The sequence below is a fragment of the Phaenicophaeus curvirostris genome, chromosome 5, assembly GCF_032191515.1.
Source record: "Phaenicophaeus curvirostris isolate KB17595 chromosome 5, BPBGC_Pcur_1.0, whole genome shotgun sequence".
Classification (NCBI taxonomy): domain Eukaryota; kingdom Metazoa; phylum Chordata; class Aves; order Cuculiformes; family Cuculidae; genus Phaenicophaeus; species Phaenicophaeus curvirostris.
In genome coordinates this window covers 69,159,046-69,178,582 of record NC_091396.1, presented here as the reverse complement: position 1 = coordinate 69,178,582, position 19,537 = coordinate 69,159,046, and positions in this window count along the sequence as shown.

Sequence of the window (19,537 nt, the reverse complement as noted above, 5' to 3'; positions counted from 1 at the left end):
TCCCTGGAGGGGTTTAAGTGATGGGTGGATGAGGCGCTGAGGGACGTGGTTTAGTGTTTGATAGGAATGGTTGGACTCGATGATCCGGTGGGTCTCTTCCAACCTGGTGATTTCATGATTCTATGATTCTGTGATCAAACCCAATAGAATGTTTTGGGTTGGAAGGGATCTTAAAGATCATCTAGTTCTGACCTCCCATAGCTGTGGGCAAAAGGTGCACGATGTGATACAGTGAGGTACAAGCGTCTGATGTTGCCCTTTCAGGTTGCACCACACACAGCTCCCTCAAAGCTGGTCAGGCCTTCACATTCAGGAATGAGTTTCTTCACAGACCTCCCACGCCGTGCTCTGTGTTGTAGCATCTTCCCACAGGTCTGGTCTTCCTCCTGGAGGGCATCAATCTGAAGAGGACAAACCAACCTTTTGCTTAAAACAAAAATCAAGTTTGGAAGGTTGAAGTATATTTTTGACAACCTATTCTACAGGTGTGAGTGTCATGGGCATATACATTATTCTGCATTTGTGTCAAATGACCCCTGGTACCTCAGTATGAGTGGATCACATCCATGTAGTTGTTTGTGGGCTGATTTCTTGGCTTCTGCCATGTGGCTGATACACAGAAGTGATTGTGAGTCCTCTTCAGGTACCACCTATCAAAGTCCTTTTTTTGATCATGGTCATTATTTTTGCTCACTACAGAAGACAGATATCGTATTTGTCTGCCTCTGTACTTTTTTGCAGCCCAGATCAAGGTCTGTTGTCACTTGCAATTTGTAAACCAGATCACAGAATTTCCAGAAACTCTGCTTTCGTGAGATTTCCAACCCAAATGAACGAGTTATGGAGAAACTCAGCCTTTGAGGTATGTACAAACAGCATCAAGCTCTCAGCCTTCTTGAACTCAAAGAACTCCTAATCCTCAACCCCTTCCCTGCAATTACAGCAAGGGCAGCTGGTGCTCTCCACACACCATATGACCAGTAATGCCATATTTTGGCTTGGAAGTATCTATGTTACCAAAGACCTGCTGCAGAAGTTTGAAGTCCCACCTAAGCCATGCATGGTTAGCAGCAGCTCTCAATTCTTGCAGTGCCTATTTATACAATTTGGATTGGCTTTGAATTCTACAGCTTAATTTCTTTTCTGTCACAGTAACGTGCAAACCAGTGAAGCCCCAATCTTGTAACTGATCCTTACACTGTCAATGCAAGATCCAAAGCTAAATTTCTCACAGATATGTATGAGTCCTGACATGGCAGATGGCTCTGTCCTGTGTTCAGTTATGGAGCATATTGTGACATACATAATTTCTTGATAGATCTTAATTATACCACAGGAGGGAGCCTGTATGGTATAGCTTGAAAACATGTTCCTAACCAACTTCCAGTCTCCAAAAATTTATTAAACACCTATTAATATCAACATAGAAGCTGATCATGTTAGGTTACTTGCATATATTAAGGAAATAAATCATAGAATCATAGAAACATAGAATCATAGAATGGTTTGAGTTGGAAGGGACATTAAAGATCATCCAGTTCCACCTCCCACTGGATCAGGTTGCTCCAAGCCCAATCCTACCTGGTCTTGAACACCTCCAGGAATGGGGCAGCCACGACTTCTCTAGGCAACCTGGGCCAGTGCCTCACCACCCTAATTGTGAAGAATTTCTTCCTTCTGTCTAGTCTAAATCTTCCCCTCTCCAATTTATAGCCATTAAATATAAAATCTTGGGGTGGAAGAATTACAAAGCTGGTTTTGAAGCCCTGCATTCTTCTTCAGTGCATACTTCTTTATTTATAACAACATTGAATGTGAATGTCATGTTTCAGTTCCTCTTGGATGACACAGTGGGCTTCTTCCACCTCCCTGCCCTGGGAGCCAGGATGGTGTTGACCTCAGCAGTATAAACCCTGCTGCAAACTTTCCTTCCCTTCCATCCCCTCCCTTTCCTCTTATCCCTCTCTTTTTCACTCTCCTTATGCAGGGACACAAGGTGGTTGGCAGGTGAAAGTGGAGTACCCTCTCCAGCAAGCACCAGTGGTCACCTTGTTCTTCCTCTTTCCAGGATGCGTGTGTACAAGCCTAAATCACCCTACGAAAAACTCAGTACCTCTGTCCTTGCTTCTACCCCATCACTGTGGCCAAGAACTCAGGGAAGAGAGGATTTGGGGTGGTCCCTACTGATCCTGGCCATGGAAGAGATCTGGCACCTTGTGTCCTCCTCATGGGTAAGCTCACCACCTGGGCCTGTGCTTCCCTCGCCTTGCTTGGCCGTGTTCCTCTAGACCACTGTGCCTTGGCTGCTGCTCTCTGGTTCTCAGCCCCGGAGTTATTTCAGGCAGCACTGCGCTGTTTCCCTTCCAAGGGCTTATGAAACGCTCTTCTGGGACTCTTCACCTGACTCATTGTTTCCTCTGCCACCCCACGCTGGGAAGCACCACCTTGCCAACGACTTCTTTAGGAAGCTCCTGAGGAGAAGAGAGCAAGAGTAGCTGGGCAGAGACGTTAACCCACAGGTTTAGCTCCACAAGCTCAGGAGAGTGGGGGCTGGTTTGTTTTTCTTTTCTTTTTCAGCAGTCCCTCTGCTCCTTCTCACTTTGAAGAGGTTTGCTTTCACTTAGCAGGCACCCGAGCTCACACTCTGGACATCTCGCGAGCCAGACTAAAGCGCTACAAGAGGGGCCGCTCCATACTTAGCAGGGCACGCCAAATTGCTAAATGCCGTATAACCACACCCATCATCAAAGGTCCGTACGCGCCCATTTCATCCGCTCAATTACAAACCACACAACGACTTTTTTTTCAGTCAATGGCAAACAGTCCGACATGGAAGCCACCCACCTTCAAAGCGCTTTTGTTTGTTTGTTTGCCGTCTTATGCTTTCCCCACCACCTTCTCACTCCTTGTGTCGAAGCAGCCACTTATAAATGCGGACACGCTATTCGTAAATGTGGACACGCTATTCGTTTCATGTATTTTTTGCCTGAGATTACAATTTCTGTCTCTTGGTTGTCAGCTGGAAGTAAGGAAATGGCTCTCCTGATACAAAAAGAATTAACCTTCGTTTTGCCTTTGCGATTGGTCTGCATTTCCCCCTATCCACTCTTTTTATTTTAGGGAATTTTTTCCCCTGAAACTCTCAAATTATTTCTCAGACTTGTGGCCAGTGATTTCAGAGTATGAACAAGTCTGGTGCCAAATCTACAAACTCTTTCCTGCCTAAAATGTTCTTTTGTCTTCTCTACTGCTCCTCCTCTTATAAAACAAGGTACCTCCAATAAAAAGAACAACAATTCTTCTGCTAAGAGGCAGGCAGGGACCCATCTACATGTTAATAAAAACAGGCTTCACATAGAGGTCTTATGACCTTCATCTACTCTCTTTTAGCCCAGCTTCTTACAGAAACAAGACCCTATTTGATGAGATTATGTGTTCATCTGCCCATGACTCCACACCAATTACTGTGGAATTCCCTGGTGGGTTTTGGTTGGGTTTGATGAGGTCTTCAAGATGTTAAGTTCCTACAAGGTCAGTGAGAAAATAAAAGGGTGGCCAGAGAGAAAAGTTGAAGCAGGAGATCAACTCTTATGAAACATCATCAAATCCACATGGACACTCACATTCAAATCGCAAACCCATAGAAACCAAGACTTATTAATCCCATCATTTTTGGAACAGTTCAGACTTTCTTTCCATTTCTGTTTTTGTTTATTTGTTTGCTTGTTTGTACATTTGCTAGAACAAATATCTCACTCTGGTGGAGCACTACAAACTTCACAGATCTAATCCAAACATATTTCTGGCTACAACCACTCAGGACAATCCAAATCATCCCAGCTGAGACCCATAAGGAGCAACATGGTCAAGGGGCAAATGTGGGAGGGAATCTATTCTGATTTTGGTGTCCCACCTCTGTGGAAAGCCTGGATACACCCAAGTCCTGCTTTTCTGGTAGATCCTGCAGCACAGATGAGACCAAACTTAGGGTATTGTGTCCAGATTTGGGCATTCCCTTAGTTCACGAGGGGTATTGAGAAACAGGGAGGGCTACTGACATGGCTTTATCAGAGCTTCTCAGTAAGGGCGGACTCTATTACAAGGTCTTGAAGCCTGAGGGATTCAGATTCATCATTAAGAGAATGTTTTCATTCAAAGGTGGTGCAGCACTGGGACAGGTCACTCAGAAGGTGGTGGCAATCTCCGTCCTTAGAAGTTTTCAAGGCTCAGCCATATATCTGATCAGATTCCATTCCAAACAGAATGTGCGGACCTTCATTCCCATCAATATATCTGTGATTCCAGGAACACATTTAATTTGGTTTCTTTGTTTTTCTTTTTGGCTTTTCTTTTTTTATCCCACTTTGCCTTCAAAGATAGGGGAAAACGTTTGGCTGGATTGATGCAGTAAAACCCCGTCCTCTATTTGCAAATGCTTTTATTCTGTGACTGAATTTTCAGGTTATAAAATGCTGGTTCTTTGGATAAAGAAGACACCAGAGCCTGGTCTTATGCTTGCCCTTTCTTGGCACAACAGCATAGAATCATAGAATCACCAGGTTGGAAGAGACCCACCGGATCATCAAGACCAACCATTCACATCAATCACTAACCCATGTTAGGAGAAGGCTCTGAGGAGACCTTATAGCAAAATTCCAGTACCTGAAGGGGCTGCAAGAAAGCTGGGGAGGGACTGTTCATAAAGGCTTGTGGTGACAGGATGAGGGGGAATGGGGATAAACTGGAGAGGGGCAGATTTAGGCTTGAAATAAGGAAGAATTTCTTCGCCATGAGAGAGGTGAGGCCCTGGAATAGGTTGCCCGGGGAAGCTGTGGCTGCCCCATCCCTGGAGGGGTTCAAGGTCAGGTTGGATGGGGCTTGGAGCCCCTGATCCAGTAGGAGGTGTCCTTGCTCATGGCAGGGAGGTTGGAACTAGATGATCTTTAAGGTCCCTTCCAACCCAAACTATTGTATGATTCTATGAAAAGGGACAAAATAAATTTTCAGCTCAGAAAAGCATTTTCAGCTCATTAATCTAACTTTTCACAGACCAACTCCTGTCCCATCTCTGAGGTGTGAGACCACATTTAACAGAAGTCTTTATGAAACCTTGCAATGAAAGGTTTCATAAGCAATGAAACCTTGAAAAGCACACAAAGTCACAGGCAAAAGTGCTCATGAAGATTGAGTTTCCCTTTCTTTCTAGCATGACACCAAATGTATCTAGAAGCATGGAGATTGTGGGTACCTCACTGAGAAGTACGTCCATCAGTGCCCAATTTTGGATACTCTGTCCCCATTTCCACTTTGTCCCACATTTTCCAGTCAAGGCAAAGTACAGATGTTGGTGATACAAGGAGCTATCTTAGAGAGAACTGAAACAGCCAGCATAAACCCAGATCTCTCCTGTATACACGGGCACAGAGAACTTCAGTTCTGATGGATAATCACTATATTTTCCCCTTTTATCTAACAAAACAAGCAAATAGCCCCAGGGTCACTTACGGGCACTCACTCTGTGCATATTTCTGATTTGCAAGGCAGACACGAAAAAATTACGGTTAGAAAGGACAAAATATTCTCAGATTCAGAATATAAATTTCATTTAAAGTCAGTTTGCAATTGCTAAAGACTCAGATTCATCAACTAGCTTGTCTGAATATTGTCATGAAAATCTAAGCTTTATTGAGTGCTAAAAGCCTTAAAAAAGATGGAAACATATGAAAATGAAAAGATAAATTCCCTGCCACCATCACCACCACTCCGAGTGCAAAAGAGAACCAAACCATAACAATGGGCTCATTACAAATGCTCCATCAGTTTGTAATAAGCAAGCACTTAAAATGTTTTTGGTAGCTGCTCTGAGGATGCCTTTTATTTTTCACTCGAAGTTGTATTTAGTACATAATTTATAGCTGGCAGGACAGAGATAATCCTGCAGTGTTGAATGTGCTGCAAGACTGCTGTAATTACACCAGTGCTGTGGTTATGGGCTCCGTGGAACTGATACTTCTTTTTAAGTGTGGAGATCATAAGATCAAATCCAACACTGTGGTTCTCAGTGGAAAGTTTTTGGCTGTAACTGTAGGTGTCACCTGCCTTCCTGGTCATCTGCTCTCCCTCCAGGAGTCTACAGATGATGGAGCAGTCATAGAAATGAGGACTACAGACTCAAATGTTGGAAATGTAGACACCCATAGGTTGTATCTCTCAGTACTGGGAGCTACTATTCAATTTAAGTTTTGTGGGAGAGATGGACTGGGAGCAGAGGTCTTCTTACCATGGATGCGATGCCACAGCCTCTCTGTGGGACCCACCAAGTCCATCTGCCACTCATTCACCCACCACATCCCATGCCCATGGTCCAAGAGCATCTCCAAGGGTGCAGCAGAGGGTCTTGCCACAAATCTGCTTTTCCCCCTACTTTGTGTCCTGCAAATCATCGAGCGGTTAGAGCTTGGCCTCCTTGGAAACAATAATAAGGCACAAGAAATTTAAACAAACAGGCAGATGGGATAAAACAAAGCAAAAATCCAGATGTTTCTCTTCTGTCACTTTTGGTTTGTGCTCCGTTTTCTCCACCAAGCTGCTAAAATACTTTGATGTTAGAGCTTTATATTGGTGATGGCTTTGTATCAGCTAAGTCACCAGACAATAATCCCTTGGTGTCAATGCTAATTGGCTCTGTCATATTCTTAAGACAAAGGAAAAAACCCCAAAACCAGTTCTCTACCAAAAATAACTTTAGAAAATAAATATTTTGGCCCATCTTGCAAAAAGTCAGTGTGACATTTAGAGGGAGCTAAGAAAAGGAGTCTTTCCTGCCTTAGGAAGAAACTCAGCTTAACTTGGGTCCTGTTAACTTCGTCATACTATTACTTGGGCACTGTTTGGTATTAGTCACTAGCTGTTCCCTCTTGGCTTTATCCAATTTCATTTCAAATATAGTGCAAACAGATGCCTCTATGTTTCATTTTTAAATCATTTATTGTTCTACTTGTAGCAAAGAAGCTTAAAAAAGAATGCAAAAGAATTGCCAGAAAGGTTTTTTGTTGGTTTTTTTTTTTTTAAAGATATATATATATAATTGCAGTTGTGGTTACTGTGGTTTCTTTTGGGTGGATCAGAAAAAAATCAAGTCTTCCTTCCTTGGATAGAAGTTGGGGGGGGAGCGGTGTGCGGAGAGGGGGAGAAGGATGGAGAGGAAAGCTCATTCCCATGTCTAGTGCTTTTTATCAGTCATGGAATGAGGCAATCAGGTTTAAGGGCTTGTCTAGACAGAGGACTCTGGCACTGCTGCAGCTCCCGCAGTGCAGTGAAGTCTGTGCAAGCCCCAAATGCTGCTCCCAGCAGCAAAAGAAGCCACAAGGATGCAAAGCTGCCATGCAAAGTCAGGGGGCTCCATGCCCTGCGAAATCCCAGCTTAAGCAAGGCAATGCAGCTTGTTTGTACAGGGCACAGCCACACAAACGCTGGGAAACTGCTTTTTCTTATTTATCAAAGTACCCCAATGCAGCATTACCGGCACAGCAGAGCTTTGGGTCAATTGAAGTATTTTAACAACTGGTTCCTTTGGAGAGGAGGGGGTTGTAAATGAAGAAGCACGAGAAATTGCTGAGCCCAGTCAACGAGTCGAGTTTTGAAAAGAGGCTTTTCTTAATTAAAAGCATAACCAACAAACAAACAAACTTTTCTTTGAAAAGGTTTCTAACGAGACTCCTATAATAACAGAGTGATACCTTGGTTTTACACCACTCTATTTGCCAACAGATCCTGAAGCACTTGGTGAGCTGCTCCATGTGATTATCACCATTTTGTCAGCACAGTGTGACTTCCCAAAGACCTCATGACAATTCACGGCAGCACCAGAGAGACTGAGAACATCTCTTGAACTTGGTCCCACATCTGGCCCATTCAGTGATCACAGAATCATAGAATCATAGAATCACCAGGGTGGAAAAGACCCACCGGATCATCAAGTCCAACCATTCCCATCAAATACTAACCCATGTCCCTCAGCACCTCGTCCACCCGTCCCTTTGTTATTTGTGTGCTTGTGACAGGTTAAGCCTGGCTGGCTTAATTTTACCATCCATTATCTGCAGAAAGAGAAGGAAGGTTATTTCATGTGTCTCCAGCATGACATCCCATTTGGTGGATGTGGTGGGATACTTGGGAGCATTTGATGGCCTGGAAAGCCCTAAATCTTATTCCATTTATATAAATAATACAGATGAGCAGACCCTGCTTTGCCCAGAGGAGGCTTCAAAGATGCTCAGAGGGCTGGAGCACCTCCCATACAAGGTGAAAGAGTTGGGGTTGTTCAGCTTGGAGAAGAGAAGGCTCCAAGGAGACCTTATAGTGAACTTCCAGTAGCTGAAAGGGGCTACAAGAAAGCTGGGGAGGAGCTTTTTACAAAGGCTTGTGGTGATAGGATGAGGGGCAATGGCTAGAAATTGGAGAGGGGCAGATTTAGGCTAGACTTAAGGAGGAAATTCTTCACGCTGAGGGCGGGGAGGCCCTGGCCCAGGTTGCCCAGGGAAGTGGTGGCTGCCCCATCCCTGGAGGGGTTCAAGGCCAGGCTGGATGGGACCTTGGGTAACAAGATCCAGTGGGAGATGTCCCTGCCCATGGCAGGGGTGTTGGAACTAGATGATCTTTAATGTCCTTACCAACTCAAACCATTCTATGATTCTATGATTTTACGATCCCTTGCATGACTCTGATAGATCTTCCAGACAGCAAGCAGCTGAGGCTGGAGTGAGCAGCATCCTAAGGCTAAGCACTAAGAAAGCAGGAAGAATTGGGATACCAGTCTCCTGGGTCCAGCACTGGGTTTGGAGAGCTGCCACGATGGTCCAGCCCTCTTCTGTGAGGCTATAGGCTTCTTCTCAACAGGGTGGTGTCTTCAAGCATTGCGAACAATCCTTATCCCCACGATGGGTCACTTGGGGGAGACCTGCATCACACCAAGCCCTTCCCAAAGGCCCCTGTGGGACTGTCCCAGTGAGGCATTAAATTCAGGCAGATGAAGCCTAGTGGTCTCAAAACACAGTAAAATCCATCAAAAGATTTCAAAGTTTATCAACCAGGCCCAGTGGAAGTTGAGGGAGGGACTAGACACAGCTCTGAGCATCCCTCCATTTCACTGCCTTTAACAGAAGAAAGAACGCCCCTCTAAAATAAACCCACACAAACCCCACACAGCATCAGATGGGACATCACAGCAAAGTATAGGGTCATAGGAAATAGCTGGCCAGGCAGCATCGTCCTGGAAGGGCTGATATTTGTGCGATTCTAAAAAGCTTTTTGCCTTTCGGATCCTTCCATGAGAAAAGGCTAAATATTTGGTGTACACGTTTTTCAAAAGGAGAACATACCATACATAGTTAAAGTAATGACTAGTGCTCTTAATTCCAGACACAAACTTCTCACTGAAGTTTTTTTTGGGGCTGGGTCATGTGATTCATTTGGTTTGCAGTCTCTCTATATAAAACTACTTCTTTTTTTTTTTTTTTTCTTTTTTTTTTTTTTGCTTCCTGGTTCATCCTTACCCGTATTCCAAAACCTGCACACTTCATAAGCTATTTTGGTTTACCACATGCCTTGGCACTCGGTATCGTTCCTACGATCTGAAAACAGAACTTCAACTTGGCTGTTGGTGGCCATTATCTGAGAGGCAAATCTCGCTCGATTGCCAGGGATCTAACGAGTGGCTCGTTACCCTTTCTGGCTGCCAGATGGCCCTATGACTCAGAGACCTTAAATAGGGGTATCCCAAACCCCTAAAGTAGGAGTTGTTATTCCCTAGGGGCCTCTACCTCCCACATGGATGGTCCTTCGGATTTTGGTGCCAAAAGCCTTGGTTTTGGGCAAAAAGCCTTGGGGCCAGCCAGAGGAGAGCAGACCTAAGCCCTGTTGGCTTTTAATCTGCTTCACTGTGCTGCCCGTCTTCTGGCCCCAAAGCTTCTATTTTCTATGAATAAATTAACAGTAAATACATTCTCTAGCCTCACTTGCCTATTTGGAAAACTACACTGCTCAGCCACACACATGACATCATCATAAATTTTAGTTGCAGGGGAATAAAAGCAGGATTACCTGCATTTTTAGTACCAGGAGAGAGGAAAATAAAGAATGTGGCTTCCTCTGTGGCTTGGATGTTGGATTTGGCTTTTTTCTTTTTAAATCTGACCTTCTTTCATGGTTGTTTAGAATTAGGAACACCACTCAAGGTGAGGGAGGACTTTGAATGGAGAACAGAAAGACATTTTAAATGGAGTTGCATTAATGAGGGGCTCTCCAAGCTGTCTCTGACAGGCCACGTGGTTTTCTCCCATCCATGCTTACACATGGAGAACTTGGCAAAACCTTTGCTTGGCCATGACCTTCACCTCCTGTGCTCAGAGCTCGGTTGAGCCCTAAACCCATCCAGGATTACTCTGCATGAGATTTTGTCTCCACTTTCCCTCCTGCCAGCTTGAGGACTCCTCAGAAGCACCCCCAGGGTCCCCAAGCTCCACACAACCTGATAAGGATGTATTTGCTAGGGTGTGATCTCCTCGAATCATAGAATTAAGGCTGGAAAAGACCTTTAGACTCATCCAGTCCAGCTGTCAGCCCAACACCACCGTGCCTACTATACCATGTCCTGGAGTGCCATGTCTAGATGTTTTTGAATCCCTCAAGGGATGGAGACTCCACCGCTGCCCTGGGCAGCCTATTCTCATGCTTCATCACTCTTTCAGTGAAGATTTTTTTCCTAATATTTGGTGCCCCTTGATAGGACAGCACTTTCTGCCTGGAGAAAATCACCTCAATTTCTCCCTGACTTGGTTAAAATGTAGTTTCTCAGGCTCCAGAGAGGCACCTTCACCTGGTCACCATCTCCCAGAGCTCACTTATACTTTCCTGAGCCCAGCACCTGCTGCCAACCCTGTTGTTCTGCCCCCCACCAAGTCCCTACTGTTCATGTCCCTTGCTGGTGGCTCAGCCAAACTCCTCCTGAACAGGGGCCTCAGCTGTGGGGTTTAATGTCTTGGATTTTTATTTTTTCAGGAATGATTCCAAATGATCATTTTTAGGGGGCCAGCTACAGGATCTGCAGTTGGAGTTGACTTGCAAAAAGAGGGCGTTGGGGTGGAGAATCGGTGAACCAAGTGCTTTGATGATGTGGGAAAATAGGACGAAGAATCCAATTTGACATATTGGCTCTGAAAACTTGCAGAAAACACCCCTTTTTCTTCCCTTTCTCATCTCTAGCAGGTGCTGCCCCACTGACTGCAAGTGGGAGAAGTAGTAAAGTGAAAGGGAAGCCACCAGCCCCGGGACAGACAAACTGCTGCTCAGCAAAGCTCTTGGATTGGCAGAACTTCTACTTAGGTGCTGGTGTGTGTGCTGGGGCCTCATTTTAGGGTAATGTCATTCCCAGAGCAGAGGGAAACGAGCTGTCATTTAGGACTATCATCCTGCTGACAAGCATCATGGCTTGCGGTGTATCAGAACAGCAGGGGAGCACGCTTGTTTCCATCAGGAACTGCACTGGATCAATGTTCGGCATCCTATTTATGTTAAAACATCGACATAGTTTTTAATATACCGAAGCTGGGGAAATCACACAGTTGAGGTTTCTATGAAGTGTCACCAATTAAGTCACTTTTCAGCAGGATGATCAGTGCTTCAGCAGATTCAGAGGTTCCCAAGTGAAGTATTTTCAGTTCGCAAGTTGATCTCCTGGCTAGCAGATGTTGGTCAAAGCAGATAGTAGTCAAAGGACAGAACCCCTCCAACCATTGTGAGATACCTACCTTCTGCTCACGTACCTTTCCCAGGTCCTTGCTGACATGGCCAAGAAATAATATGCACTTTCTTCCTCCCTGGTGTTTTCTAGGAAGAAAAAGACGAGACAAGGCACAGATTGTTATAATTACAGCAGCACCACTTGGACCCCAGGGTAACACAACTGTTTGTTTCCCTGCTGCAGAAATGAGAAGTGCAGGATTCTAACCCTGCAAATCTCTCAGGGAATAGTGTTGCTCAGGCCATGGGACAGGACACAGTCGTATAATAGGGCTTGGCTGTAGGTCCAGAGGAGAGCCCCGCATGAGGGGGGCATGTGTGTCCTTGGCAGAGTCAACTCCTGGAACCAATCCAGCACACACAGTCTGGGTCCATGGGACAGCCTTCTGCTACTGATTCCCCCTGGGGAGTGGTTTTCATGGCTGGGCAGAACCGATGTAGTTATCTCCAGCTCTGGTCCTTGCAGAAGAAGCTCTCCAGGTTGTACCAAGAGCACTTTGCTCACTCAGGGCAGAGGAAAGCAAAGTGATTTGGCTCTAACCCAGCAAGTATAAGCCCCAGTGGTGATTTTTTGACCTACAGCTCCCTCCTTGCCTGTGAGCATAACACAAAGGAGGAGAGTGGCACCACACTCGATGGCGAAGCTGGTGAAGGGTCTAGAAAACAAGTCTTATGATTGTTTAGCCTGGAGAAGAGTAGGATGAGGGGAGACCTCATTTCTCTCTACAGCTCCCTGAAAGGAGGTTGTAGTTAGGTAGGTGTTGGTCTCTTCTCCCAGGTAACAAGTGATAAGACAAGAAGAAATGGCCTCAAATTGCACCAGGGGGGTTTAGATTGGATATTAGGAAAGAATTCTTTGCTGAAAGAGTGGTCAAACACTGTAAGAGTCTGCCCAGGGCAGTGGTGGAGGCTCCTTCCTCGGAGGTGTTCAAAAACCATGTCGATGTGGCACTTCAGGACATGGTTTAGCAGGCACAGTGGTGATGGGCTGATGGCTGGACTGGATGATCTTAAAGGTCTTTTCCAACCTTAGTGATTCTATGATTTGATGATACCCAAGATATGACTGAAAATATTGCTATGAGGCAAAATACAAAGATCCACAGGGCTTATCACTACAATGAGAAGATCAGCCTTCATCTGCAGGGTCTGATCGGGTTAGAATTGGCCCCTTAGATCTGGAGGTCCGAACATGCAGAGAGAGGTTCTATTTTTAAGGCTGTCTTTCAGAAAAGCACCTATTGCCCCATGGCTGGAGACACCATCCGAGCAGAGCAGTTTTACCTCTTTACTAATGTTTCCCTACAGCCCCAGAGCTCCAAAACTCTATCCAGCTCAGTAATACTGACTTGGCTCCTTAATCATACATAAACCATTTAAATGCACAACAAATAAATAGACACCTTTTGTGTTCCTCCAGCAGGGCTTAGCACCTTTACAAAGGGATTTCTTTGATACTTAAGCAATAATAGATTGGCTTTCATTTTGTTAAGACCTTACTTATATCAACATATCTGTTCAAGTACTACACTTCCTTTTATGAAACACTGGAATTCTTTCATGTCGAAAATGCTTTTACAGCCAAGTCCTCAGTTGTGCTGGCATTTCTCATGTCTTGAACTCCAAACTGGCTAACCGCAGTCTCAGAATTCCCAAAGGAAATAATGAAAATTCCTAAAATCCTTGGCAAGGAAACAGTTGAAATTTTAAATTGAGTTAATCGTTTTAGCGAAAATGCTTGTAATAAAATAAATATGGGGAGCTGGGGTGAGGAGGGGGAAAAATCTGCTTCAGAAATGACTGTCAAAGGGGAAAAGAGGAAGGGAGAGAAAAATCTTCAAAAATGAAACCTTCTCTGCCCCCTTAGAGTATTTTGTGTTTGGGATAGCGGCAAACTCCCACTGAAAAGGAGGGTTTTGTTGGGTTTCCTGGTCCTGGGGTGAAAGCTATGCACTTGAGGAACAGCTTAATGCTTCAAGATCACTTGGGTCTTAAAGTTTTAGCATGGAAGATACCAGGTGTCTTCAGTGGCTGCTACTATGCTTCTGAAGGCAGAAACCTGGTCCCTGGGATTGCACTTCTGTGACACCAGGATCATGGAATCACTTGGCTGGAAAAGACCTTTGAGATCATCGAGTCCCACCATATCTGTCCACTGCTAAACCAGATCCCTGAGCACCTCATCCACCCGTCTTTTAAACCCCTCCAGGGATGGGGACTCCACCACCTGCCTCAGCAGCCTCTGCCAGAGCCTGATGAACTTCTTGGTGAAGAAATTTTTCCTGATGTCCAACCTGAACCTGCCCTGATGCAGGCCATTTCCCCTTGTCCTATTGCCTGGGAGGCAATAGGGAGACTATCAACACTCGGGAGAAGGTTGATTTAATTAAATTTTAACTCAACATGGGTCCTTGGCAGATTTTTTCTTTTTGTAATTAAGGCTTAAGGGTTCTAATTATAGCTGTTTAAGCATGTAAGACAGCCAAAACTACTATGATTTTTACCTCTTCCTTTTTTCTTTAGCAAATGCAGCAAGAGTCTACAAGATCACTCAGTTACCAGATCTCATCAAATAATTTCCTGATGACAGACTGTGGAGACTCTTCACCATATCTTTTCTCCTGACCCTTCCTAGGTTCTTCAGCCCAAATTTTTCAGTACAAATGCAAAAGGACAACAGCAACATCAAAGTGATACACAGCCGAGAGAAGGACACGGTGACCATGTTCTTCTGCTTCGTACGCTGAGTAGTTGCTCTTTCACTGCTTTCTCCAGCGATGACGTGAAAGGTTTTCAAGGCGTTGCCTTGCTATTTGGTCTTTTGTAGCCACCAGATTGCTGACCAACCCATGCTATATGGAAAGAGTCTTTGTTTCTAGGTGCATTTGACCCTTCCCCAGGCCCCAACATCCAGCAGCCAGACATTCCTCCTGTTGTGCCACCTACTCCAGTTGTTGCTCATTGCCATCTGTGGCTTGGAAAAACACAACAACAGGGTTCAGAGCAGCACATAAATGCCCCCAGCCTCCAAGGGCTTTGTCAGCTTCTACTGCACACCAACCACCATATTTTTTTTGCAAGGAGTCCTGGGAGGTCAGCAAACTACGGGATAGTGGTCTCCAAGTAGAAATGACACCCTAGGGGAAGGTTAGAGCTCCTTCCCACTTGTGCAGTGATGCCTTGTCCTGCAGGAGAGATCATAAGAGACCCATGCTCCAGGAATACCATGTTGGCACTGCTTGGTAGAACCAAAGGCTCATCCGGACTGCAACTGTGCCTCCCATCGTGTCTGGTGCTAGACACAGGGTATAGGAAAGGACTGCAATAATTACATATAGAAATACCAACAGAGCAGCTGTTGTAGACTTCTGTGGAGGATCCCAGCACTTTCTTCAGAGAAGCATCCTCGTCCTTTTCCGATCAGGCTGCAAAATATGTTGGTAACAATTTTAGTTTTTCTTTCTGGGCCATAGTGAGCAATTGATATTGATGAAGCCTGTGAGCATCCCTGGTGGTGATAACTGCACACAGTTGGCTTTGGCACAGGAGTTACTGCCTTAGGGGGCTGAAATACAGCCTGGTGTGATATGGCAGATACCAGGTGCCCACAGTGTCCACGCCACAGGCTTGTTTGCTCCTCCCCATCTTGCACAGGAGGAGACAGTTTATCTCTTCCTGCCTGAGCCATGTTCCTGCCAGCCCTGAGTACACTGGGGCAACACCTTAACTTCCTTCAGGCCTCCCTCACCAGAGCTCAGACTCTTGAAACAAACTGTATCTCTGGTTTTTGGTCAAAATATGTGTTTCTAGGGTTTTATGTATCGAGAACACAACAGGTTTGAAATATTTTTCAAGTTCATGGTTGGACTTGATGATCTTGGAGGGTAAGAGGGGAGGGGAGGGGAGGGGAGGGGAGGGGAGGGGAGGGGAGGGGAGGGAGGAGGGGAGGGGAGGGGAGGGGAGGGGAGGGGAGGGGAGGGGAGGGGAGGGGAGGGGAGGGGAGGGGAGGGGAGGGGAGGGGAGGGGAGGGGAGAGGAGAGGAGAGGAGAGGAGAGGAGAGGAGAGGAGAGGAGAGGAGAGGAGAGGAGAGGAGAGGAGAGGAGAGGAGAGGAGAGGAGAGGAGAGGAGAGGAGAGGAGAGGAGAGGAGAGGAGAGGAGAGGAGAGGAGAGGAGAGGAGAGGAGAGGAGAGGAGAGGAGAGGAGAGGAGAGGAGAGGAGAGGAGAGGAGAGGAGAGGAGAGGAGAGGAGAGGAGAGGAGAGGAGAGGAGAGGAGAGGAGAGGAGAGGAGAGGAGAGGAGAGGAGAGGAGAGGAGAGGAGAGGAGAGGAGAGGAGAGGAGAGGAGAGGAGAGGAGAGGAGAGGAGAGGAGAAGAGAGGAGAGGAGAAGAGAAGAGAGGAGAAGAGAAGAGAAGAGAAGAGAAGAGAAGAGAAGAGAAGAGAAGAGAAGAGAAGAGAAGAGAAAAGAAAAGAAAAGAAAAGAAAAGAAAAGAAAAGAAAAGAAAAGAAAAGAAAAGAAAAGAAAAGAAAAGAAAAGAAAAGAAAAGAAAAGAAAAGAAAAGAAAAGAAAAGAAAAGAAAAGAAAAGAGAAAAGAGCTCTGAAACATGTGATGCTAAGGAGAGGTCAAGAAAACAGAGCCAGCAGGGGTAACAAGTCAGATAAGATCATGTCATCAGTGAAAGCACTTGCAAAAGGAAATGGATATTGTTCTAAACCTCAATTAATTTAATCTAGTGCATCACTGAAAACAAATTATGATCCCAGATAAAACAAAACTCTGGTGAAACAAAGAACAAAGCTATTGCAATCATGATTTACAGTTCAAAGATATTTTACTTCCTCTTCATCAGAGATCTTCCTTCCCCCTAGAGAGCACATGAATAATTAAAGGTGGTTTCTTATGATGTATTTGCTATTGCTCAGTGTTGCCAACCCAAGGACTGATATGGGAACAATAGTGAGCTATTAGACTTGATGGTTGCCTGTTGCCTTCTGTAAATAAACCACAAGAATAAATTACTTCCCTGCAGTAATAGCAATCATACTGCTTTGTTTAAGTCAGGAATCTAAATAATGGGCATATGAAGACTTGTGGGGTTTTTAAACTTGGGTTGTATTTGAGGACCACATGAGGACCAAGACATCAAAGCAGCCTTGTGTTCTGAGGAAACACCTGCAAGGTTGGAGGGAGCCAGTCCCCTCCCACCAAAAAGGTTCAGCTAAGTTCTGTAGCTAGGACAAGGGCAATAAGGCAGAGATGTCCTGCCCTGAAGAGAAGTGAGCGAGTCCAGAGAAGAGCAACGAAGCTGGTGAGGGGGCTGGAGAACAGGCCTGATGAGGAACGGCTGAGAGAGCTGGGGGTGTTCAGCCTGGAGAAGAGGAGGCTGAGGGGAGACCTCATTGCTCTCTCCAACTCCCTGAAAGGAGGTTGTGGAGAGGAGGGAGATGGGCTCTTCTCCCAAGGGACAGGGGACAGGACGAGAGGGAATGGCCTCAAGCTCCACCAGGGGAGGTTCAGGCTGAACATTAGGAAAAAATGTTTTACAGAAAGGGTCATTGGGCACTGACAGAGGCAGGGAGGGGGTTGAGTCACCTTCCCTGGAGGGGTTTAAGGGACAGGTGGACGAGTTGCTGAGGAACATGGGTTAGTGATTGATAGGAATGGTTGGACTCAATGACCTAGTTATTCTATGATTCAAAGAGGAGTGTGACTCACGTGTGACCAAACCTACATGAAACACAGAGTGCATGCCAGCCCAGCTCCCTCATTCATACCATCTGGACCCAAGGATAAATATGGCTTTGCAAGCCACGCAGGCGTCTCCTGCAAGCAGTGGGAAAAGCGGGAAGCAAGTCTGAGAATAATGAGTTGAGATTACACATGCATTTAAGACTGGGATGAGCTGGGTTTCAGAGATGCCAGTCTCTACCCTCTAGCTCTAAAGGAGCAGCTGGCTGCACACAGGGACTGCAGTAAGCACATAGCAGACACGATCCAGAAACAGCATCCCCAGTGACCGTGGAAGGAAAGTGTCTTCATTGTACCCTTCCTAGGACATGCTGGGCACCTCACAGAACATGTGGTCAACATCCTGGATGCAGTAAATCCCAAGCACTGGTGGGGTCCAGCTGAGAAGCACGTGGACTGGTGCTGACAGGACGGATCAGGCATTGCTGGAGGCCAGAGCAGGACAATAGCAGGACTCCGAGCATCTCCGGGTCTGCCAGCCCGCAGGAGGAGGCTCTGCCTTCCGCTTATTGGTTTGCAGTGTGCCTGGTGTAAGCGGGTTTGGGCCCTGGTCCTGGAATGGAGTCCCCAAGGAACGACCACAATTGAAGGAAGAATAATGAAAGCTCTGGTCTTAATGCGAGTCACCCACTGTCCCAACAAGGCTCTGTTCCAGGACCTCTGGTTTAACCCAAATTGACACTAACTTGGCAAACCCCCCCAGCTGCACATTCCTTCCATACAGTTTTGCAAACTGCAAATGCAAAACCACAGACCAAACCAGGAAGGGACAAAAAAATAGGATCCTGAACCATGCAGAGTCGACCATCTTCCCTCCTGCCAGAGTTTCAGAACATCATACCCCTGTTGCCCAACGCTTTTCCTCAGTAGCTTCTTATCTTCTAAGACCCACAACCTCCCAGTAACACTGACTTAGCTCCTTGCTTCATACTAATGTGCCCATCTCTGCATCGAGGGCAGAAATAACCTCCCGAACTCCAGATTGTTCTTGGTCAAGTTAGACCATCTTTCTGGGGACAGGCTCGAGGGAGGAACTGGGACACTTCTGAGACTCCCAGCTACAGTCATGACTGCATAAAACATCCTCAGACCTACTAATAAAATCCCAGCAACAAGGACAAATCTGTTCTTGCATGAGGTAAAAACTTGCTGCTTGGTCAAATCTCAGTTTGTGGGACTATGTGCTCATGAAACACCTCCTTGCTGAAAGCTGTTTATTGGCACAATGGCTCACTCAGCTTTGTGGGAAGAAGGAATAGTAATGAACTGCCTTCTCAGGTCAAGACAACTGCTAAAGCACTATACAGGTTCTGAGCAGGTTGATTTCCACCCTGGAGGTTTCTGAACACATGAAGTTACTACGAATGCATGCTCCTCCACAGCCTGTGGCACGTGCTGGAATCAACAGAGGTTGTGTCTCCAGTCTTTCCTGATGTAAGCTGGATCAAACATTTGTGCCTTCCCACCCCCGTTTCAGTGGTGCTAACTCATCGTTCAGTCTCATCGGGTTGAATGACACCCAAACCAGCCCATGGATCAGCAAAGCTCCTGATCTGCCTCCCCAGGCAAAGAGGTATAAAACGGGTGGGTTTGCTCATAGAAAAGTTGGACATCACTCCATAACAAATCACATCCTGGGCTAACAAGCTATCAGTGTTAACAAGGTGATTGGTGAAGAACGCTTTCCAAGACCAGTGCCATGTGTGCATTTTTGCTCTGGGGCAATTCTCATGTCATCTAGTTCAACCACAGGTTGGAAATGGACACTTCCCACTACACTGAAATTTGATTAAATTAATCAGCACATCTGATTAATCCTCCTTTCCCTCACTTCTCTGTCCGGACCTGTTCTCCATGGGAAGATCTCTGCTGGGAGCTGGCTGGAGGGCTGCCCACATTTCCCAGTATCTCCCAGTCACCATGAGGTCTGTCTCGTACAACCAGGGCCGTCATAACGAACTGAGCTGTACAAACAGGCACATGCACATCTGC